The sequence below is a fragment of the Tiliqua scincoides genome, chromosome 1, assembly GCF_035046505.1.
Source record: "Tiliqua scincoides isolate rTilSci1 chromosome 1, rTilSci1.hap2, whole genome shotgun sequence".
Classification (NCBI taxonomy): Eukaryota; Metazoa; Chordata; class Lepidosauria; order Squamata; family Scincidae; genus Tiliqua; species Tiliqua scincoides.
In genome coordinates this window covers 140,568,093-140,593,722 of record NC_089821.1, presented here as the reverse complement: position 1 = coordinate 140,593,722, position 25,630 = coordinate 140,568,093, and the positions used below count along the sequence as shown (strand labels likewise).

General features: G+C 44.2%; 1 long non-coding RNA gene across 1 annotated transcript in view; it reads right to left on the bottom strand.

The window, feature by feature from the left end:
* The window catches only part of LOC136662024 (uncharacterized), a 48,202-nt gene extending 38,778 nt beyond the window's left edge, over window positions 1-9,424 (bottom strand). Inside the window, exon 1 of the long non-coding RNA XR_010794965.1 lies at window positions 9,348-9,424. This is a non-coding gene — a long non-coding RNA (uncharacterized lncRNA). The remainder of the gene's footprint in view (window positions 1-9,347) is intronic.
* Between the last annotated feature and the right edge of the window lie 16,206 nt (window positions 9,425-25,630).

Sequence of the window (25,630 nt, the reverse complement as noted above, 5' to 3'; positions counted from 1 at the left end):
ATGCAGGAAGATGAATTTACAATCACGTTTCAACATTCCTGCATTCTTCATGTCATCTGCAACCAGATGTGTTCTCTCTGAGGTGCATTGTAAGACTTTGTCCCACCATTCTTCCTACAGATCAGTACAGGTTGGGAATGGCTTTGGGAATGTTAAATTCTCTCGGTTAGAGGTGCCAGTGAAATTCTCCAACCCAGGTTCAGAAAGGAATTTCTGGCTCAGAGGGTCCCTTCCATAAAGGGCCGTCTTCCCTCACATTGCACTCCTTAAAATAGCACCTTGCTTCAGTGGCTCTTTTTAAAAGAATGTACCTTCAAAGAGCAATAATGCTTAATGTGTATATAGCGCTTTCTGAGAGTTCAAAGTGTTTTGCATTTATTATCCTGATCTGTCCTCATGACAATCCTGTAAGTATTATTCCTATTTTGAAGCAGGGGCTGAGAAGGAGTGGCTGGCCTAAGTGCACCTGGGCACAGAGGTAAGATTTGAACCACAGAAGTCCTGATGGGCAGCCCCAATCTTATACTCAGTTGTGCAGCTGGGTGCAGCAGTGCCAAAATGGCTACTGCTGTATCCAGTGGCACTACTGGAGCCACTGGAGGTCACCTTGGGGAAAGGGGACTTTGGTCCCTCCCCCGAGGAAAGCCCCAGACCCCACAGTGGGGCTTCTCAAGTCTGCACCGGCTATTTTGTCAGCGCAGACTTGAGAACTTTTATGTCGGGCTTTGCAGCCTGACAGAGGATAGGATATGGCGGAACAGGGCCCTGCCAGTCCCACCCCCTCCTGCTCCAATTCCTCCCCCGCCCCACTCTCCCCCTACCCCAGAATACCTTACCACCACCCTGTGCTCTTACCATGCTCCATGTGGCATCCGTCCAGCACCAACAGGCACTGGCCCAGCACCGGAGCTCTTTACACTCCAGGTGTCGTGGACATGCCTTACGGCATGTTTGCAAACACCCAGCGTCGGCACTGGAGCTCAGTGCTGGGGCTCGACCAGCATTGGATTGGGCCTTCAGTCTCTTCCCTATTATGCTTTGAGGGAGGATATATTCCTTGAAATAAGTCTCAAAGCAATTGAGGGCCCAATCCTATCCGGTTTTCCAGTGCCGGTGCAGCTGTGCCAATGGGGCATGCACTGCATCCTGTGGTGGGGAGGCAGTCCCAGAGGCCTCCTTAAGGTATGGGAACATTTGTTGCCTTACGTTGGGGCTGCATTGTGGCTGCGCCAGTGCTGCAAAATTGGATAGGATTGGGCCCTGAGGCATTTCCCTCTTGTTTTGCCAAGGTGTTGTTCTGAACTTTGAGCTGGCTTGGATCAGAAATTGGGTTGCTTCTGACTTTTTTGCAAGATAACATGGTTCCTTTCCAAGTTTTTCCAAGGTGATCCTTGGGACTTTCACCCACCTCTACTCCCTGTACAAAAGCAAACTGTTGATGAACATTAATGATCTGATTTCCTTCTTTTCCATGACAGTGGGTATATGCAGGATGTAGGTGCATCCCATCCTCTTCCCCAAACCCAGTGGCCAGTGAAACTGATAAGGAAGAAAGCTTTGTCAATTTCATTGTTTGTTTGTTTTTTAAATCCTTCAAAAGAACACACAATTATTACTACTGAATGCGGTCAACACTTTAAAGTAAAACTGCTTCTGTGAAATTGAAGGCAACTTTCCCCAACTTTATTAGTTCTATTCGAGACCAGGGAGTGGGTGCAGTGAAGGACAAAGTGGTGTGGTGGGCGGAAAAACAGATGATGCACCATCAGACTCTCACCACCAATCCTGTGATGGGATTGCATCAGTCCAGTTGCAGGGCAGTCTGAGCTTGCATCTGGCGTAGGTGAGAGAGGAAATGCCCTTTGCACTACATGGAGGAAGTGCAGTGACATTTAAAAAAGGGAATGCATCACTTGGGAGCAGTGGTAACGCGCATTAGCTCAAACGGGAAAATTCTCAAGTGCTCATTAAAGCACCTGAACATGCACATGTGATCTCAGCACTAACTGTACTCTGCCACTGAATGCTGCTGAAAGAGACAGTCTGTGCTGCATTTGAAATGGCGAGAAAAGCGAGGCAGAATTCAGAGAGAAAAACATTTTGCTTTTGAACATTTTGTTCAAGCATTGTTTTGCCTGAACAATGAACACCGTGAGATAGTTTTACCTATTAATGAGGCCCAGTGGCAAGAAAGAGAGGGATAGGTGTAATTCCACTAGTTCTCTCTCTCTCTCTCTCTCTCTCTCTCTCTCTCTCTCTCTCATCCAAATGTATTGAAACAAAGAGGTTTTTTTGTTGTTGCTAGAGCTTGAAATTGCAATGTAGGCCAGAGAGAGGGGGAAAAAACCACCAATGTTATGGGCAGAGATTTCAAAAAAGACACACAATGCCCCAAAGGCCTCTGCACACGCCACTATAAATAATTCATAAAAGAATGTCTTAAAAGTTTAACGCCGCAGAGTTATTAAAAGCCACTGCAGCCATTCAACCCCTGTAGACTCGCATAAGCAAGCCTGAGTGGTTGCATCTTCCACACATTCCTCAATATTGTAGCATCAGAGCTGATCAGAGCAAGCATCTTTCCCAAGGCACAACTCCTGCATGGAGAATGCTCAACGTCAGACTTCCTGATCATGGCATTTTAGATCCTGGCATTTTAGATCCTGCTTCACTTTGTTCTCTAGAATCTGTTTTATGCAGTGTAGCCCATTGGATAGGTTTGTTTCCTGGTACATCATTCCATCCAGCTGGGGTAGGACATGCCCCAATTCTGAAATGAGACAAATTATCTGCTTAGAGAGCTTTCTGCTTCTATGAACCTGCAAGTACGCTGGAGATGAAAAAGTTATTTCTCATTCAAATGCCGTTTTCTTGGCTAATATCCCACCAGTTCTGCACTATCAAAACTTTTCTTTAACCTTTTCATCTAATTGTGGAAATATCCACCCATTCACAAATAAACATTTCATTGCATGTTTGCATGCCATAGCTATCTCCTATAGCCACAGAGATGCCTCCACATCTCTGCTTTTAAAAGAAAATATTGCACATCCAAGCAAAGTCAATGATTTCTAACAGCCCAATCCCTTTCCCCACCATAGTATGCAGCCGTGCTAGAAAGGGCTGTGCTGTGTGCAATGCTGGGGGAAGGGCTTGGGGGGCTTCAGGAGGCTTGAGAGGACAAAGAAAATATTTTCCTTTACCCTCCATAAGATTCCTGCTTGCCAATAGGTCTCTTTGGACCTACACCAGCTCTTGAACTGGTGCAAGGAAACAAAGGGAGCATGTTCCCAGAGGGGGTAGCATCCAGTGCAAGTTACCCACACTGACTGCAGCCCCCTTCCACCCCAACACACCTCCCCACCTCCAACATGACTCCCACCCTCCTCCTTTTTCCGCCCCATTCCACACTCTCCATGACCCATTCCGCTCTCCCCAGCACCATCGGTTGTGGGTGCTCCTCTCACCACTGCCACACCTAGGGTTGCTCCAGCCTCTCTGCCAGTATTCTAGAAGCACACTTTGTCACATACTGTTGGAACACCTTTCGCAATGGCTGTGAAACAGCTACCGCTGTGGGAACGCTAATTCCGGAAGCAGTAGACCCCAATGGGATTGGGTGGTTAGGTACAAAGCTGAATGTGCATAACTTGAATTTAGTATCTAATGAATTTCTCCCACCCACCTCTGAAATATGAAAGAATGGTTGAATAATTATGCGTGCGCATTTGTTATGTAAATGAACTACAACATGCACAAATGGTACTAAAAAACCACACAGGACACAAGATACTAAGCACTGTAGTGAGTCACTGCTTCAGTCACACATGCAGTTTTCAGTTCCAGATTTGAATTCCACTCCTCACTTTTAAGTCTTTCCTTTCAATTCTATCTGACAGGTCTGTTTCTGCTTCATTGCAAAGCAAACTAGACCTTCATATAACCTAATTTCCATGACTCCATTACTACGCATTCCATTGCAGCATGCCCATTAACTGCTTTGAAAATTATTTTTCATTTAATATACATTACTGTAGTTGGCCAATTTGCCTTACAAGCTGCTTATTCTACATGCAAGTAAAATGGGACTGATCGCTATTAATTCTATCCAATTAAATTACATTTACAAATTCTTCTCTGGAAGTCTGATATCAAGAGGTTTAAGGAAGCCATAACTGGAAATAATGGTAGTGGGAACAGTACAGCTCTTCTTGTGTTAATTGTTTCAGACCATGGATTTGCTTCATTTCCAGATGTAATGAAAATGGCTACAATGAGTACAATGAGTAGCCTGATTCATTTCAAAGAATCTCCTTCCCAGTGAAGAGTTTAGCATTACAAATTCTGTTTTACATAAGAGGAATCAAATTAGCAAATACTTAAAAGTTACTTAAAAGTCGTGATTATATTCCCTCCATACTCATCAGCAAGACTAATGTGTCTGATTGGGCTGCACACATTAGAGGATCCTGGAAAGAAGTCAACAAGATGATAATGAACACGTCAGTGAGCTCTCTGCCAAGTTGCCAACATCTTACAATTGCCCAAAGGAGTAGTACTTCTATTGCCTGTTTCCTCATAAGGTTTTCCAGCCATTAATTCATAATATCTCTATGTAGGTAAATGCTTAATGCCAATTTTACAATGAGAATCGAAGATAAATCAAGCAGCTTCCCTAATGAAGTTAAGGATGCAATATGCACACTTACTAGGGAGGAAGACTCATTAAACTCCATGGGATGTAATTTTAAATAAACATGCTAGATTGTGTCAACATTGTCACACATCTTGCTATCCAAATACACTGTGCTCTGTGAAATTAGTGCAGTCGCTCTGATGATACCAAATTCTTTTATCTGAATGTACAAATGTTTTCCATAAAAAGCTTAATATTTATAGAGCATTTTGTACACCTAGAAAGCAATATATAAAAGTTTTTTTTTTAATATGTGTTATCCTGATGGCTTTACAACAATTCTGTAAAGTGAATATACATTATTATCATTCACAGGGCACATCTACTAAAATTGAGTGTTGGGAGAGTTAGGACAGTCAAATGAAAATATTTTTTTACCCAGCGTGTAATTAGTCTGGGGAACTCCTTGCCACAGGAAGTGGTGATGGCATCTTGCTTAGATGCTGTAAGAGTAGATTGGATAAATTTATGGAAGAAAAGTCCCTCATGGGTTACAAGTGATGATAGGTATATGCAAGCTGCTGATTTTAGAATTAGGCTACCTCAGAATGCCAGGTGCAGAAGTGAGCACCAGAACGCAGATTGTGTCTTGCTGTCTTGTGTGCTCTCTGGGGCATTTGGTAGGCCACTATGAGATACAGGAAGCTGGACTAGATGGGCCTATGGCCTGATCCAGCGGGTTTCTTCTTATGTTCTTATCCCCAGATTGCTGCTGGGGAGCTGAGACTAAGAGGGGTTGGCTTGCCTATGGCTCTTTAGTGAGAATTATTGACAGAAGTGAGATTTGCACTGTGGAAAGCTTGATTCACAGCTCTCAGCCAGTACAAAGTTACATCTTATGGGTAGTTTTTGTTAAATTAATTAGTAAAAGGGGATACCAATTTTTTTAATCCAAATTGATCCCTGATCTACTGCAGCCTGTCTTCTTTATTAGCAGTCTCCTCACACTTCTGTACAACCCCACCTAAATCTAATCCTGTTCCTAAAGATAAAAATGGCCAAGTCATTAACTAAGAAAAATGTTGTTGAGCAGGACAGCAGCATCATGACTAAGGTGAAAGCGGTTTTCTTAAGGAGGCTGAGAAGAGGTGAAGTGAGATATTTCTCATATTATGGGTGGGGAACCCATATTCTGTTTAGTCATGCAGCCTCTTTACTACTGCTTTATGTATGTGTGCATTTGCAACATGATTGTGAAATGGCTGTGCTGTCATTCAATTCCACATCTAGTATGATCCTCTGTAGTTTGGGAGATGAAGCAAGAGTTTCGTCTCTGTTAAAATGGATTACAGGTAGTTTGTTGAGTACTGTTTGGCAAATCATTTTGTACACCTGAGCAGAGTCCATAATACAATACCACTTTCAATTGCAAACTGCTCTGGGATCTGCAAAGAGTTAAGTATTTTATTTATTCCCAACTCATGGACTATATTCCAATGCAATGTATACAATCGTTTCAGCAATGACCAGGGAGAACGGAATCCTCATTCAGGTATCTGACAAATTATGCAATTTCTTTTTGCCTGCTAATTATGCAGTTATGCAAATTATGCAATTTCTTTTTGCCAGCATCAGTGCCAACTAGAATAGAGCCTATGAGAATAAATGGAAACAAGAGTTTGGGTGCAATCCTAACCCTTATGTCAGTACTTTCCAGCACTGGCATAGCAGTGCCAATGGGACATGGCCTTCTCAGTAGTGGCACCAACGCTATGGAATTCCCTTCCCCTTGACTTAAGAATGGCTCCCTCTGTTGAGACTTTTCAGCGAGGCCTGAAGACCTTTCTGTTTAAACAAGCCTTCTGAGTTCTTGGCCTTTTTAACATCTTTTCAACATCTTTTAATATTTTTTAAATACTTGGTTACAGGCCTGATTCTTTTATGATTTGCTGCTCTATGCTCTTTTTACCTACTTTTTATCTGACTACTGTTTTTATGATATGTGTTAATATGCTTTTATCTGTTTTTAAATTATTTTTTTAATCTGTTTTAACCTGTTGTAAGCCGTCTTGAGTCCCTTTGGGGAGAAAGGTGGGGTAAAAATAAAGTTATTATTATTATGTGCTGGATCCTGCAGTTGGGTGTCACTCACGGAGGCCTCATCAAAGTAAGCACTGGAAAGCACTGACATAAGGGGTTAGGATTGCACCCTTTGTGAAATGAAAAACAATATCAGCTTTATATGATCCTACCTCAGATAAAGATGGAATCCTGTTATTTATGTGATTGATATGTGTCAAAAAAAGGGGAAAGAAACAATGAGATATTCAGGAATTCAGAGCATGGGTAGGAATTCACTCCCATGATCCATTAAAAACTGGCATGTTTTCCTGACTTTGCACCTGACAAATATGGAAGTGACAAGTTGCACTGGATCACATTACTTCATCCCATGGTGACATTCATAGGATTGTCCCATGTGGAGGCTTTTCCAGTGACTGTACCAAACCACTAAGAACTTGCTATTTGATGCCACAGCTCCTAGTACTCAATTGGACCTAGCAACCCTTTCTAGCTCACAGAAGCAAAAGCAAAACCTGCAGCCCTCTGTGGTGTCACAACACAACACAGCTTGCCTGGCATGAACACAAATCCTGAGCCCAGCATACCAAAGGCTCTGCTTTCCTTGGTGGGGTGAGCAAAGTGTCAGGACTTATTTAGCTCTCCTGACAGCATGTCGCAGTAGATTATTTATACCGTGCTTGTATGAGAAGCTTCACGCCATATACAGGTCAGGAAACATGTAATCTGACAAGCCCAGGATGCAGACATAGAAAGCAACACCAGTGATAGTACAAGTCCTTCAAAACCACGAGTCAGGATCACAGAATCATGAAATGAAGTTTAAAGACACAACTCTAACAAAAAGTAATTGCAGAAGCTTTCCAGGAAAAGCTCTTCTGCTTGGAATTAACACTGAGCTCCCTCTATTTATTAACACAGGGCTTCAGAATTTAGCAGTCTATGAGAAATGGTTGCTTTAGGGCCAATCTGATCACTAGACAGAAGCTACCCCAAAAGCACATGCCTTCACAGTCGCTGCATAATGCTGTCATCACATTTAAATTATCCCTCATTTTAAGACACCAGAATCCTCCCAGCTTTTGATCCCATGATGAAAATAACAAGATGGGTTTATGAACATGTTGGCTCAATAAAAAGAACAAAAAACAGATCTGCCTGTACAAACTCCCCTGTACAAACTTATGATTTTAGGGAATAACTGAAGAAATGGGAATAACTGAAGAAATCAGGTCTATTATTTAAAGTCCCAGTGTGGGAAAACTGCAGTATGATCAACTTTTGAAATGCAGCCATGTGGAAACTATACAATGAGGTTGTCAGGTTTCCAAGGAATTTTCACAGTCTGTATCAATTAGCTCAGTACTGCCTTTCTTTTTTAAGAGCTTGTCTTAGTGTGGTGCAAACTGACCAGAATCATCTGGGAAGTCACTTTATACAAACTGATAGCCATCTGGAGCTTCCTCCACATCAGTAGCATAGTTAGGGGGTCACATCACTAAGTTTTGCAGGCGCCTGTATATGTCGTGCAGGTGGCTCCTCCTCCTTTCTTTGGAGCCATTCTGGGCGGCTAGGGCAAAATGGAGGCATTGCCTTAGGGAGGTAACCAGATGAATCTCTCTGAAGAGAGCTCCAAAACTGTGCTGCAGCCACCAAGCAGGCCCTGTATGTTATGTATGCAAGTTATACAGGATCGAAATCCTGCATAACTGATTGGCCCAATCCGGTGATGGATGGAAATCCTACCATCCGATTGGCCCTCTAGTTAATGTTTTAATTGCACTAATCATGGGGAGTCTGGGCGGAGCTAAAGGCTATAAAAGCCAGGGGTGTTTGCCTTGTGTCAGATTCATTGCCAGGTCCTGTTCTGAAGATAGAATAAACGTATTGAGCTGTTATCTCTATGCCTTCCTTTATTCGCATGGACCCACTATATAACACTGTACATGATATGAGATTACGTGGGCAGAGATTAAGCACCAAAAGGCACATTTAGCAGGAAAGTCCAGATAGGAAACTTTGCATGAGTCTTGTGTTTAAAGTCAAAGATAGCTTCATTTAAAGGAAATATATCTTTGTAGGAGAGAATAGATGTAGATCCTGCAGCTAGTCTACCAGGCTGCATCTCTTCAAGAAGGGGTGTGCTGAGAATTGCACTCTGGGTAATCAAGGAGCATACATTACCTTAGCATAGATAAGTCAAAGAGAACACCTTGTCCCCCTACCTCTATTACTTATTGGGATCATGCCCCCCCACCGTTGCATTATTTACTGTTTGTTTGCTTTTTAAGCTTCAGTTCTCTTGGTGATATTGTACTCTTTTCTGTAGCAATTAAGTCTTGCTCATAAAACATGCCTAAAAATAGCACATAAGCTGTAAAGATTTTCATTTGATTTTGGCTTTGGTTTGGCTTCTGTCCAAAGCAATCGTTGTTGTCTTCCCAGAAACATCCACTGGGCACTGCTGGAAACTGTATGCTGGATTAAATGAATCTTTATCATCTGATCCACCAAGGCACTTTTTACAAGCATTTTCTTATCGAAGCCCCCTTTCAGCTGGAATTCTAATTAGGAAGCAGATAAACCTGGAAAAATATGCACAGACAACGCAGAATGCAATGTACAGTACCTTGTTTACATCTTCATTAAGAACCAAATCAGTCAGATTCCCAAGTGTTGTCTTTGTCCTCTGAAATGACACTTATGTTTGGAACCTAGTTATCAAAAATTTCAAAAACAAGAATGTGTACTGAATGAATGTTCTGCTTCCAGGAGGCTGAAAGAGGAACTACATGAGAAGCTGAGCAGCCATAGCAGGATGGCCTGGAACACTACCCAGGGAGATCTCAGCGAAATGTCTGCTTGACAGGAATAGCAGGAACTAACAGATATCTGAAATTGAGAAGTCCATACATAAGAGAATGTGCACATGTGTAGGCCCATGAAAAAATAATTGTTATGGAGTTGGATGAGAGCCAGCTGGGTGAAAGGGTAGGCTAAAAAGTGTCCAGTTAAAAGTGTTCCTGCCAAACATCGTTAGTAAAGTCCCTATTCCTCAAGATGATGTCAAAAGGACTAGAAAGATAATGAGCAAGCTTGCAAACTTATTCACAATGGCTTCATGACATCATAATTGGGATCCTGGCATCTGGAAGTCTTGAGCCCCAGGTCCCTCTCTCTCTTTTTCAGCCTTGCTGTGGTTAAGACAAGACCTACCATCACGGTGGTCACTCAGTTCTCATTGACCGGGATTCTACAAGTCTCTGAGGGCACGATCCTATACTTGTCTACTTAGAAACAAATCCTATTGTGTCCAATGGGGCTTACTCCCAGGAAAGCGTGCATAGGATTGCAGCCTTAAAGAGTACATAGGGGATTTGTTGCACTCTAATTCTTTTAATGTACAAGCTTTCCCACCACCCACACTGCACCTCTTGTGACAATAGAGATTTTACTAATAAGGTGCAGCATTTATGTAGTGCTTTAAAGCATTCAGACTGCTGGTGCAATGTGCACACAGCACCACCTAGTGGATTGTTATAAATCTGAATGCTGTACATATTACTACACATAGCAGGAGATTCTACAGATGAGAAATACAATACTGTACAGCAAATTGTGCTGTCAAACAGATGCACCTCGTCAAGATCAACAGGCCCTTTAGACAAACTTTGGTCCACTGGGGACAGCAATGCTCATAGGCCCCTGTTACTAGGTGCTAACCGTACCCAAAAAACAAAAATAAAACTGGCAATGAGGCCTAATCCTATCCAACTTTCTAGCACCAATGCGGCCGCATTGCAGCCCTCACCTTGAGGAAGCCTCCGTGACTGCTCACCACCACCACCACAAGATGAGCACACACCCCATTGGTCTGGCTGCATCAGTGCTGGAAAGTTGGGAAGGATTGGGGGAGAAAGAATTCTACTGTGCCCCCTAAATCACCCTCACCCTTCTTGTATGGTCTGAAAGTGGTCTCTGTCATCTTCTCTTTCTTTCCTTTTCTTTTCATACAGAAGGAAGGCTGCTCTGAAGTTAAAGGGAGGAGGGGTGCTGTAGAAGACACGATGAATTACTTGGGTATCTAAAGTAGGGTCAAAATGGTTTGAACCTTCATTCTGAAAGCAAACTAATGCACGCACCTCTTCTACCACAATATGAAGTGTTTGTTCGCCCCTGGCTACTATAGACTGGCATAAAATGTCTAGGTAAAAGTGTGTTTGAGCAACTCATTTAAAGCTGAGGTGCCAGCTGCCAGGTCAATTGACAGTGTATTTGACCCTGGTTCAGTGAAGACCACAATGCCCTTGTGTTGGAGGCAGCAACCTTTATAATTACATTGTGACTCCTCAGCCCTGCATCCCACAAACATGTAACCAAAATAGCCTCCAAGAAAGCGTACTGTCAAATGCCCATGATCACAATACCTTTATTGTACAGCACACATATTAAATTCAATTTTGCATTCTTTAATTTTTTTTGTACATACTCTATCTCGTTTACATGTTTTAAAGATATATACCCAGATTTCTTTTTCAGAAATCTGAGAAAATTGTTCTAATTCTGCATATTTTTGGCATTATAATAATTTGGAAATAGGTTATCCCAAAAATGAGTGAAACCAGCTAATGAAAGATCAAATTTATGGCCCCAATCCCATCCAGGCCTTACAATGTTGAATCTCACAATCTGCCTGGCATAGCAGCTGGTCAGCTGTTGCCACCAGTGCTAAGCCCTAGAGGCTGCACATAAGTGGCAGTGGCCCACACAACCTCCATTATCACCAGTAGGGGGGGGCAAATTGGAGGTAAATCAGAGCAAGGAACAAGCTGAGCTGGGGGCTGTTTGGGGATGGGAATTGGGTTGGATCTCAGTGCGTGCCAGATCCTATCCCCCCTTCCCAGCCCTGACCAGTGCAGTTTACAGGGAGATAAGTTAAAAAATATATTGACTCACCGCAGAAACTCGCCCGCAAGCCGATCCCACAGATAAGTCGAGGGCAGGTTTTGAGGAAACAATCATGGAATTTTCTATTACCCTCGGATAAGTCGGGGGTTAAACTTAGGGGGGTGTCTGACTATAGTTTTGTCTGATTTTACTTGAGGCCAGATCCTAAAAAATAACCCACCACTAATTGTTACCTAAGAACTGTAGTCTCTAATTTATTAAAAACATAGTAAAAGATCATTTTTATTCTTTTTAAATTCTGGTCTTTGTCACCTTTTTGTAAGCCTTATCAGAGTAAGTGCACTGTAAAGGCACTTTTTCAAGTGGGTGTACCTTTTTTTAGCAGGGGGAGAGTAACTGGCCCACCTCACCCCAGCACTGTCTGTTCTAGTGGCTGTCTGCTGGTATTTATTTGCATCTTTTTAGATTGTGAGCCCTTTTGGGACAGGGAGCCATTCAGTTATTTGATTTTTCTCTGTAAACCGCTTTGTGAACTTTTTGTTGAAAAGCGGTATATAAATACTGTTAATAATTATTAATAATAATAAACAACATACCACTAAAACAGTGGTTTCCAACCTGGTATTCATGTACTCCCAGGGACACTCAATGGGACCTTTAGGGGTACTCGAAAAAGAATGGAATAATGGTAGAAAAAGACAGGAATGCCTTGCAAGGACCAGCAAGGCAGGAAGGGAGGTAGCTAGTTGGCTGTGAAAGCCCCACCAATAGCTAGTTCTTGGTCATCAATTCATCTATGAACCAGTGATTGAAAACCAGCACAGTCAAAAAGCTGAAACAGAATATGGAAATGATCAATCACCCAGAATTTCTCAGCACACTTCTGGTGCAAAACAGTGCAAAGGCAGAGTCTTCTGTTCTTCAAACAGATGAAAAGAGAAAATATGTGATGAATATATGAAGTCTGGGCTTTCATATGGAGGAGATGAGGGCTTGTCTTACTAATTACAAACATTTTGCTAATAGAAAGGGTACAATTTATTGAAATGGGCTGCCAAGGGATAGGCAAGTGAAAAAGGTTGGGAACCACTGCAGGAGAACCATGAATCAAATCCACTTTTAAGGTGTCTGGTGTGTTAAGCCAGAGGCTCTACATACAACATACAACCCATAACACGTAACTGGGAGTGTACAATTCAATTCACAGCAGAGAGATGCAGCTGCATATATTTGCAACCCTTTTTACTGAGAAGTAGACCCACTGCTTTCCATGGGTGTTATTCTTAAGTAAGGGTGCATTGAATTGTAGCCTGCTTCAAATGGAAAGGAGGATTCCCATCTTGGTGTTTCAAAAAACAGACCTGCTTTGCAAGCATTTGCAAAGCAGAACCAGACTGCAGCAGCAGGAAGGAGAATAAAAGGTTAACAAATTGCTTCTAAGGAGCTGTGCCTGCCTCCTGCTTGAGAAACTTGGTGCCTGTCTGCCTCTTGAGAAACCAAACTTTTCAGAGTTGAAAGGCTTTGCCCTCTGTTTGACCCGGAGATAAGGCGAAAGGTGAATTTGAGCTGGATTACTTGGCAAAAATTTCACATACTATAGGCAAGTATCTATGGTACCTCTCCTGGGTTATCTGGTCCCCAGCCAGCACATGCATGCAGCACAGGCTGCATTATTTTATTTATTTAGCGTATGGCATAAAATACATGGATTTATATAACAATTAAACTAGATCAAATATCAAAGTCTAGTTAATCCAGCCATTCAAGGACAGAGTTACCTTCATTGAAAAAGTCAGACCATGGGCCAGTATACACCCTCAGTTTGCAGCCAGACACAATGTGGTATATGGTTTGGCGGGAATCACACTGCAATCACACTGTGGGGTAGATACTATTGTATTGTATTGTATTGTATTGGCAACCTTCAGTCTCGAAAGACTATGGTATCGCGCTCTGAAAGGTGGTTCTGGCACAGCGTCTAGTGTGGCTGAAAAGGCCAATCCGGGAGTGACAATCCCTTCCACACCGGGAGCAAGTGCAGTCTGTCCCTGGTCTGTCTCCCTGGCTATGGGCCTTCCTTCTTTGCCTCTTAGCCTCAGACTGTTGGCAAAGTGTCTCTTCAAACTGGGAAAGGCCATGCTGCACAGCCTGCCTCCAAGCGGGCCGCTCAGAGGCCAGGGTTTCCCACTTGTTGAGGTCCATCCCTAAGGCCTTCAGATCCCTCTTGCAGATGTCCTTGTATCGCAGCTGTGGTCTACCTGTAGGGCGCTTTCCTTGCACGAGTTCTCCATAGAGGAGATCCTTTGGGATCCGGCCGTCATCCATTCTCACGACATGACCAAGCCAACGCAGGCGTCTCTGTTTCAGCAGTGAATACATGCTAGGGATTCCAGCACGTTCCAGGACTGTGTTGTTTGGAACTTTGTCCTGCCAGGTGATGCCGAGGATGCGTCGGAGGCAGCGCATGTGGAAAGCGCTCAGTTTCCTCTCCTGTTGTGGGCGAAGAGTCCATGACTCGCTGCAGTACAGAAGTGTACTCAGGACGCAAGCTCTGTAGACCTGGATCTTGGTATGTTCCGTCAGCTTCTTGTTGGACCAGACTCTCTTTGTGAGTCTGGAAAACGTGGTAGCTGCTTTACCGATGCGCTTGTTTAGCTCGGCATCGAGAGAATGAGTGTCGGAGATCGTTGAGCCAAGGTACACAAAGTCATGGACAACCTCCAGTTCATGCTCAGAGATTGTAATGCAGGGAGGTGAGCCCACATCCTGAACCATGACCTGTGTTTTCTTCAGGCTGATTGTCAGTCCAAAATCTTGGCAGGCCTTGCTAAAACGATCCATGAGCTGCTGGAGATCTTTGGCAGAGTGGGTAGTGACAGCTGCATCGTCGGCAAAGAGGAAGTCACGCAGACATTTCAGCTGGACTTTGGATTTTGCTCTCAGTCTGGAGAGGTTGAAGAGCTTTCCGTCTGATCTGGTCCGGAGATAGATGCCTTCTGTTGCAGTTCCAAAGGCCTGCTTCAGCAGGACAGCGAAGAAAATCCCAAACAAGGTTGGTGCAAGAACACAGCCCTGCTTCACTCCGCTTCGGATGTCAAAAGGGTCTGATGTGGAGCCATCGAAGACAACAGTGCCCTTCATGTCCTTGTGGAAGGATCTGATGATGCTGAGGAGCCTGGGTGGACATCCAATCTTGGGGAGAATCTTGAAGAGGCCGTCTCTGCTGACCAGGTCGAAAGCCTTTGTGAGATCTATGAAGGCTATAAAGAGTGGCTGTCGTTGTTCCCTGCATTTCTCCTGCAGTTGTCTAAGGGAGAATACCATATCAGTGGTGGACCTGTTGGCTCGGAATCCACACTGCGATTCTGGATAGACGCTCTCTGCAAGTACCTGGAGCCTCTTTAGTACAACTCGGGCAAACAGCTTTCCTACAACGCTAAGGAGAGAGATGCCGCGGTAGTTGTTGCAGTCACCCCTGTCACCTTTGTTCTTGTACAGCGTGATGATGTTTGCATCCCTCATGTCTTGAGGTACTCCACCTTCTGTCCAGCAGAGACAGAGGATTTCATGCAGCTCAGTGACGATGATCTCTTTGCAGCATTTTAGGACTTCAGCAGGGATGCTGTCTTTTCCAGGTGCCTTGCCAAAGGCAAGGGAGTCCAGGGCCACGTGAAGTTCTTCTAGGGTTGGTTCACTGTCAAGCTCTTCCAGCACAGGCAGGCACTCAATGTTGTTCAGTGCTTCTTCAGTGACTACATTTTCTCTGGAATATAGCTCAGAGTAGTGCTGCACCCAGCGTTCCATCTGCTGCGCCCGATCCTGGATGACCTCGCCTGTGGCAGACTTCAGAGGGGCAATTTACTTCTGTGTTGGACCTAGGGCCTGCTTGATACCATCATACATCCCCTTGATGTTGCCCGTGTCAGCTGCTATCTGTATCTCGGAACAGAGCTGGAGCCAGTAGTCGTTAGCACATCTCCTGGCAGTCTGTTGGACTTTGCTGCGAGCAGTTCGGAGGACCTGCAGGTTGCGCTCACTGGGACAGACCTTGTATGCTGCTTGAGCTCTCCTCTTTTCCTCAATGACTGGTGTCAACTCCTCAGAGTGGGCTTCAAACCAGTCTGCCGCCTTGTTGGTCTTCTTGCCGAATATGGACAAGGCGGTGTTGTAAACGGTATTCTTGAAATGTTCCCATCTGTTGGATGCGTTTGCGTCGGCCGGGCATGGAAGAGATTCCTCAAGCGCTTGTGCAAATTCCTCCACTTTTCTCTGATCCCGGGTCTTGCTGGTATCAATGCGAGGTCTTCCTTCCTTTTTCGTGTGATACAGTCGCTTTGTTTGCAGTTTCACTCTGCTGCACACCAGGGAGTGGTCAGTGTCGCAGGCAGCACCATGATAACTGCGTGTAATCTTGATGCTGGGAAGGCTGGAGCGTCTGGTGAGGATCAGGTCGAGCTGGTGCCAGTGCTTTGATCTTGGATGTCTCCAAGAGACTCTATGTTGGGGCTTTGTGTTGAAGAACGTGTTGCTGACACAGAGACCGTGATGACAGCAAAACTCTAGCAGGCGTTGGCCATTTTCGTTCATCCTCCCAGTGCCAAACTGACCTAAGCAAGTGGGCCATGAACTGTTATCAGCACCAACTCTAGCATTGAAATCGCCGAGGATGAACAATGGCTCTTTTACAGGGATTTTCTTGACAGTGGTGGCCAGGTCATCATAGAATTTGTCTTTGGCTTCTGCTGGAGACGACAGAGTCGGTGCATAAGCACTGATGAGAGTGATAGGTCCTGCTGGTGACTGGAGCTGCAGGGACAAAATTCTTTCACTTCCCACAGTAGGTGGGATGATGGATTTCAGCAGGGTATTTCTGACCGCAAAGCCAACGCCATGTTCCCTGGTTTCGTTTGGTGGTTTTCCCTGCCAGAAAAATGAGAAATTTCTCTCCTTGACAGATCCGGAATCTGGCAGCCTAGTCTCTTGAAGGGCGACGATGTCCATCTGCAGTCTGCTCAGCTCCATGTCGATGACAGCTGTTTTGCGTGCGTCGTCTATTTCTTGCAGGTCATCAGAGAAGCCAGGTGTCATTGTCCTAACGTTCCAGGTGCCCAGCTTTAGGGCAGTAGTTTTCTGTTTTCTGTTGCATGGTGCAGAGTTGTCGATCCGCTTGTCGGTTTTCACCCTAAACCCCACGCACCCCATGAGGTTAACGGACCGTGGCGAGGCAACACCTTACTGGCTGGGGACTGCCCAGCTTAAGGCGGGCGGTAGCTGCCCAATGAGATGCAATGATCTCTCCCACCGTCGGAAGCAGCCCCTGGCGTCATGCTCTACGCCAATCGAGCAAAGACTTATAACCGGTAAACTGCTGCTTCCCGTGTTGTGCCGACGCCGTATGGCGAAGTTGGAGTGTCCTCTCCAGTGCGCGAAGCCTGGGTAAAGAAGGTATGGAGGATAGGCTGTTACCCATGCAGCAAATCCCCCCTCTCCACGTCGCTGGAATGGTCCAATGGAAAGGCAGAAGCCAATACGGTTGGTTCCAGCGGCGTCGCAGGAGTTGCCAGAACGTGACTGTGTTCAGCCATGAACTGCCTAAGGGACTCCGGCTCCTGATTTTGCCTCGAGGTTGACTCCTGAAGCCTTTTCCAGAACTGGATGTAGCCACAAGGCAGTGGAGGTTTGGGATCAGAGTTTCCTTCTCTTAGATGAGCTGCCTTCCTAGGCTGACGAGTCCCATCTACCCGGTGGCTGTTTAGTCGCCTCTTACGACAAGTACAGCCAAACTGAGGGCCTATTCTTGGCCCCCAGCCCCCAGGGGCCAGGTATATATACCAGGTACCTATACTGGTGGGCAAAATGAAAGGATAAGTATGGAGAAACATCAAACTCCTGTAACTCCCCCAAATCTCATGAAGAGAAAATAAATTGGGGTGTTTTTTTTTTAAAGATGCATTCATTATCTGTAAAACCATGTAACAATAATTTGCATAGAATAAATGTATCTCTGCATGCAACGTAAAATGTATTGCCTACGTAGAATAGATAGATAGGGGGGTAGATACTAGCCCCCATTTAAACACTGAGTTCTGGCAGACACCATGTAGAATACTGATCCTGTTTAAAGTTTTCCAGTGCTGATGATGTTGGTGCTTCACACTCTGGGCCAGCAGGGAATAGGATTGGGAATAGGAAAAAAATAAGAATGCATGTTCTTATTATTGTCTGTTGTTGCTGTAGACATTGCAATCACACCACCAGCAGCACAAGTCTATACATATCTACTCAGAAGTCAGCTCCATTGAATTCAGTAGGACTTATTCCCATGGAAGTGCATATAACAGCATATGAAGACCATCTTGGGAGGAAGCTCCACTGAACACAGTAGGATGTACTTCTGAGTAAACATGCACGAGATTGCACTTTAATGGTATCATTTGAGCTCACTCCAGGCTGTACATAGAGATCTGCAGGAAAAGCTGCTTTGGCCAGATTGAGAACTGCATTCTCTGGATGATAGCAGAATGAGCAACAATCACAAAAGAGATAATTACAAAGTCCCCAGTTATTCACATGACACATCGCAAGTTAAAGATATATAATTAAAATGGAAAAAAAAATTCTAGTGATTGGTTGTGAAAACCACAGACACACAGTAGCCAGGTAGCTAGCCAGGCTTCTGGATGTATCGGCTAACAGATCCATATGTTATAAATTTCTGCTTCTGAATTTCACTTAAGGAACTTCAGTAGTATTGTGAGACATAACAACACAAATAATAGATAAATAGCACAAATAATACTGACACAGGATATGATGGGTTAGGGCTCCCAGTCCAGTATTCTGTCTTTGATGATGGTAAGCTTCTTCAACCCAAAATAAGACTTTGTTGCCCCCTAGACTGGCCAAATCAAGCCTTGTGTATACAAGGGCATACAAGCTCATTGCATTTGTCACTCAAACTGAGACACTCCTGAACAGCAGTCTGCTTTTCTTTCTATATATGCAGATGGCAGTTTTTCAGCATTCAGCATATGGTTTGCTGCCATTCCTGAAATGCAGCTAGACCAACTGCTCATTTTGGAAGCTGCTGGTGGTGCCAAAAGAAGACTGAGCAGCTCTAGTGTTCATCATACATATATCATGAATAAGCTTCTGGTCACTTTTGAACAGTTAGTACCTTATGTCAGGGACAAGTTTCAAAATACTCCTGGCATGCCAGCAGGTCAGTGTGTTAGTCAGATGACAGAGGAACAGCCTGCCTTCCAAAGTTGGGCTGGTTAGTATAACAAGCTATTTCATGGCGCTGTCAGGCATGGGCGAGTCCAGTGTCACCCCAAGGCAGCATGACAATCATGGGCCACCTGAGGCTTCCGAGGCTTTAAACTGTGCTTCCGCTCTTCCAGGCTTCCACAGAGTCCTAAAAGCTCCTGCTTCGGGCATTTGCCCCATCAAATATAATGGGAGGTCCGTCACTGCTCAGGGCGGTTCACAACCAAGCACTATAATCACCAACAAATAATGAACAAAAACAAAATTGTTTAAGAACTCAAACATTAAAATTTTTTTAAAATAACCAATAAATAAACATTGAACAAAAAATTGATTGTTAATATAGCTAAATAATGGCCCGGTCCTTTGGGCTGTTTACACTGCTAGAACTAGTGTTTGGGTGGGGGGGGGTGTAAACAGCTTTATAGTTATTGCAAACGCAACATCACTGGTGAGCAAGGCCTGGCTGCTGCCACAAGCCACAGGGTCTGAGCAACGACAGACAGCGAATGCCCACTGCTGCCACTGGTAAGATTGCACAAGGGTCAGGAGGAAGGCAGGAAAGGGGTGGAACAGGTGGGGGATGGCATAGGCGGAGATGAGGATAGATCAGACCTAGGACGGGGGCCAGTTAGAGCAGGGGTGTCCAAACTTTTTGGCAGGAGGGCCACATCATGTCTCTGACACTGTGTCGGGGGGCCAGGAAAAAAAAGAATTCACATTTCAAATTTGAATAAATTTACATAAATGAATAGAGATGGAACGTTTATGAATGAATGAAGGTCTTGCAATGGCTCAAGGCCTATAAAAGACCTTTCACAAAGCGAGGCCAGCCTTTCCTTTGCTGCCGCTGCTACATCACATATGTGAAACAGCAAGCAGTGGAGGGAGCCCTTGTCCTACAGCTCACGCAAGAGGTCGAACAGTTGACCATCATGCTGAGAGCAGTGGTATTAAGCCAGCACGGGCTCCAGCAAGCCTGATGGGCCAGAGGCTCATTGGAGACTGGGAGCTCCGTGAGGGCCAGATTGGGAGTCCTCGAGGGCCGCGCATGTGGAAAGCATTCAGTTTCCTCTCCTGTTGTGAGCGGAGAGTCCAAGACTCGCTGCACTACAGCAGTGTACTCAGGAAGCAAGCTCTGTAGACCTGGATCTTGGTATGTTCCGTCAGCTTCTTGTTGGACCAGACTCTCTTTGTGAGTCTGGAAAACATAGTAGCTGCTTTACCGATGCGTTTGTTTAGCTCGGTATCAAGAGAAAGAGTGTCGGAGATCGTTGAGCCAAGGTACACAAAGTCATGGACAACCTCCAGTTCATGCGCAGAACTACACCCCTGCTATAGAGCCAAGATAAAATGATCACACAGGCCTACTAGAATGAAAATGTTTTCAACCTGCTGGAAACTAGAAATTAGAAAGGGGGAAATCAACAATTTGGGTAGGCCATGCCATAGGTGGGACACACAAGAGAAAAACTTTCTTCCATATTCCTTCCCACCAAGCAAATTTTAGACATCCACAGAACATTCAAGGAACATTCACAAAAAGCTCAGGGAGCACACAGGTTCAAATGGAAAAGACATTCCTTCAGGTATCCTAGTACCTACCAAATTGGGTGTGGAACCAGAGCAGCAACCCAACCAGGTAATACAAGAAAAAAGGTCATATGCAGGGCTGGTCCATTGTTGTCACCAGCAATGGTCACCTCAGGGGTAAAATTGGCAGGGTGTGTCCACCTATGTAGACTCACTCATCTTCACTGCTCCAGATCCCATTCCCTGGATTGGAAGAGTAAGAAGAGGAGGAGTGTGGAGGAGAAGAAGAAGCAGAAGAGGAGAGTAAAGTGATTAGAATAGATCATCTCTGAAGCTTTAGCTCACCATTATCTTCTCTGCAATTCTACTGCTCATCCAGTCCTTTTTTACAATCCAGGGAGCAGGAGGATATGAGGCTGATACACCATCAGGTAAAGAAGGATAAAATTTGACTTGCTATCCCATGCACTATGAAGTCTTGGGCCCACTCCCCCCCCCAATCACATGCTCCTTTTCAATAAGAACCTTCCCTACCTTTTGTCAGTCTCTAGATTATCCGCAGCCCATTGATCCTTCAACCACAGAGTGGAATATTTGAGAGGCTGAAGTGTGATGCCCAACCACCAACCCAATTCTCTTTGTTGTCCTAATCTAAGTAATTTGCGGCTAAATTTCCAGTTATCATCACTATCATCAGTAGTTGAATAAATCTTAATAAATCATAAATCATACATCATTAGTAGTTAAATAAATCTTAATTTCTACTGGAATTTTAGATGTGGAATTTTACTTGCAGGTAAAATTTAAGTTACGTCACCTTGCCATCTTGAATCACGTTTACAAATGAGGACAGCAAACCTAAGGTACCTTGGGCATTTTCTTCAGCATGGGAAAGGCAGGATAGAAATCTTTTAAATAAATAAATAAATAAATGGTGGTTTGTGTAAAATAAATTTAAAATTTTATATATATAACGAGAATGAGAGCCGGGTTGGTGTAGTGGTTCGGGAACTGGACCTACAGCCCAATCCCATCCACACTTTACCAGGAGTAAGCCCCATTGACACTAATGGGACTTACTTCGGAGTAGACATGCATAGGATCGGGCTGTTAGACATGGAAGATCCAGGTTCAAATCCCTGCTCAGTTATGAAGCTTCTTGGGTGACCTTGGCCCAGTCACAGCCTCATCTACCTCACAGGGTTTTTGTGAGGACAAAAGGAAAAAGCACCATCCTGAGCTTCTTGGAGAAAGGGCGGTATAAACATGTGAATAATAAAATAAAATCAATGTGTGTGGCGCGCGCACACACACATAATTAAATTGCAAAAATGTGTGCCTTACTGCTGAAGTGCTTTGACTGAGCTTGGTGATCTCTGGAGATTATCTATACTTGATATCTTTTTTTTTTTTAAAATCTGCTTTGCCACATCATGGCAAGAGAGGGTGAAAGTCAGCACAGAATCAGAACAACTGGATGTCTGGGATGGGAATCAGAAGAAGGTGAGGTGGCGAAGTCACTTGTTTTAGCAAGGTGACTAATTGTTCAAACAGGTTAACATGTCAAACCTATGAAACATTTTGTGCCCAGGAATATTTATGAAATGCAAGATGAGCCCAGGACATGGTAAGTATAGGTCTTTCCACGTGTCTGTGATAAAGCAAAGCATTCTAACTAGTCAGCTGGATACTTAATTCATAGCCATGCCACCACATTGCTTATCATGGCAAATGAATGAATTTCGCCAGACTGATGGCTAATTTTAGGGGTATTTAAAACATTTATCATGCCTGAATGGTAACAAACCTAGAAACAATTAATATTGCACTTCCTGTAGGGGCCACTAGGTGGACAGTGACTCAAATCTGAAAACCTCACTAAATTCAAAGGAGGATGTGATAGAAATGAGAATGACATTTTACTTCCTTCTGGAATTTTAGGAATTTTAGATGTGGAATTTTTCCTGCAGGTAAAATTTAAATTACTTCACCTTGCTATTTTGAGACATGTTTACAAATGAGGACAGAAAAACAGTTTGTATCAAGAATAGAAAGATACTACTAAGATTCATTTTATGTGAGTTGTTTTTAAGATTGACCTTTAAAGCCCTACCATGGTTTGGGTCTAGGTTATCCACCTTCTCCCATATATTTCAGCCCGCCCTTTTAGGTCATCTGAGGGGGCTCTTCTTCAAGTGCTGCCTCTGTCCCAAGTAACAGGAATGGCGGTGCGGGGCAAGCCTTGTTTTTAGTGGTGCCACAACTATGGATTCTCTTCCGGAGGACTTCAGAACTATCCCCTCCCTCATGGTTTTTCAATGAGGGCTCAAAAAACTTCTGTTTTGTCTAGCATTTGGGTCATGGATTAATATCTGCCCTCTGTGCCTCTGAGATAATGTGTTGGTCCAAATATTCTCCCTCCCCCGTTTTGTTGTTTTTATTAATGACTTTATTCATTGTTTTTACGTATTATACATTTTACTGTGGAACCTGTAAGCTGCCTTGGGCATTTGCTTCAGCATGGGAAAGGCAGGATATAAAATCTTTAAATAAATACATAAGATTCATTTGTGGCTGGTTGGGGGGGGGGGGTGTTGCATTTAACTACTTTGCAATCATTTTTGCCAAATAGCATAGCCTATATCTTGAGACACAAATGTAGCTGGGTAAAGCATTAAAACTGTGTGAGCCCTATACAGGGCTGGCCCATCCATGAGGCTGATTAAGGGGCCAATCCTGCTCTGTGTGCACCGGCTCACCGCCAGTGCACACTTTCGCAAACATGCTGAAGGTCCCCTTTCCTGGAAGAGCAGCTGGCCAGTGTGCTCAGGATGCCGTGGCAGCCAGTTTAGCTCTGCGGCAGCCCTGTGCACTGGGTAGCTCAGGATTGGGCTGTAAGTGAGTTGCCTCAGGTAGCAGATTGGTGGGGCACCTCTTCTGCTGCTTTTCCTCCTCCCACTTATCCTTGAAAAGGAAGAGAAAGAGAACAGAAGAAGAAACAGAGAGGAGAGTGTTGTGCTAGCACATCTCTGTGGCTCCAGCCCTCCCACTCTACTCTCCTCCACACCATGCCTAGCCTGTCCTTGAAGCAGACAATGCAGCTCCTGTTGAATGCTGGGTTGCACGGAGAAGCAAATAGACTGCAGTTAGTTCCAGTGGCTTAGCTCATCAATAGGTATGGGCCATAGCTTTCAGAATTGGCTGCTACAAGAAGTGGTAACGGCCACTTGTTTGGATGGCTTTAAAGGGGAATAAAGAAACTCATGGAAGAGAGGTCCATCACTAGCTGTTAGTCATAACTAACTCTGGCTTCCATATGCAGAGGTAACATAGCTTTGAGTAGTGCTTGTTGGCTGGTGGAAAACAGTGGAAAGCAGCCACTGTGTTCTTGCCTGTTTTGCTTTGCTTGGGTGCTTCCTGGAGACATTTGGTTTGTGCATTGTTGGAAGTTGGATGCTGGATTAAATAGACCCATGCTCTGATTCAGGAGCAGCCCATCATTGAGGCAACTGAGGTAATCACCTCAGATAGCAGATTTGCCAGGAGGAGCAGCCAACCACCACCTGCCCAAATGTGCCAATCACACCTCTTGAATATTTAGGAGCCTGAGGCAAAGCATTAAAACTTGCCTGCACTGTGCCTCCTCTTCCTCCAGCTCCCTGGAATTTCTGCCAACATGCAGAAAAATACTGAGCCCATCAGATTGAGTGGCAGCTTTAATAACAACAACAACACCATCAGGATGAGCACAAGCACCATCAGTCAATTACAAAAGGCCACCTTACTAGGAGCAGCACATATACTACGGCGATATTTGTAATGCAACAACATAAAAACAAAAACTAGCTGCCTATCCTAGGCCCTTGAGAAGGACTCGATAGGTGGATATATACAAAAATGGTATAATGTGTGAAAATTGAATAATAATCATAATCATAATTGTAATCATAATCATAATCATAATAAAAGACTTTGGGCGCAATCCAGAGAAGTACTTGGGCTGGCGCAAATCCCTTGCACCAGCCCAGGAGGGACTTGTGCCGGCACAGGTGCCTCCTCGTGAGTCGGCAATGCTGGCACGCAGAGGCGTGCTGGCCTGCAGAGGCTGGCACAAGCCTCCACGTTGACAGAGGCACTGAGTCTTGCGCCGGCCAAGCTTGGCCGATGCAAGACTCTGGGGTGGGCGGGGAGGAGGCAGGAGGGAGGCGTTCTGGGATGAGGGGAGGTGGCACAAGTCCAAAGAGACCCATTGGGGCCAGGGCACCTTACTCAGAGGTAAGGGGAAAGTTTTCCCTTATCTCTGGCTGAGCCACTTTGGGTCTCTATCATGTGCTGGATATAGCACAAGCCTCTTGGCTTGCCTGTTTCCAGCACAGGATAGGATTGTGCCCTTTGCTGACCAAGAAGAACAAACATTTGAGAAAGAAATCAAGTACTGAATAATTATATCGGGAAGAGTAAAGAAGGACTACTAGTTGAAGTCTCAAAAGGTAATCTTTTGAAAGTGACAGAAAGTAAAGAAGACTAAAAAAAAGGCTGAGATTCAAGCACACCTAGAAAGCTGGAAAGGAAAACAACTTCATGGGCAATATTTGAAAGACATCGGTAATAAACAGATAAAGAAAACACCTGGAAAAGGCTGCAGAATGGACACTTGAAGAAAGAAATGGAAGGTCTCATCCTAGCTGCACAGGAACAGGCACTTGCAACAAATAACATCAAAGCAACAATTCAGAAGACCTGTGACAACAGGAAATGTCAACTTTGTAAGGTGAAAGATGAAACAATCAACCACCAGCTTAGTGCCTTATGTAAGATTGCCCAAATTTATTATTAAAAACACCATGATAGAGTTGCTCCTATGAATCGCTAGAATCTTTGCAAACTATAATATTTACCTTCACACTGAAATTCCTGGGTTCATAAACCTGATAAAAATCTCTGAGATCAACCAAGCAAAGATACTTTGGGACTTCAGATTATAGAATGATAAAGATCTAGAACACAATACACCAGATATAATAGTGATTGACAAAAAGACAAATCAAGTTTAGATAATATTGAAATACGAGGTGACAGTAGAATTGAAGATAATGAACATGAGAAGATCACAAGATATCAAGACCTGTGAGTAGAACTTGGGCGTTTCTGGGAGAAGGTCAATATTGTGCCAGTTGTCATTGGAGCCCTTGGAGCAGTGCC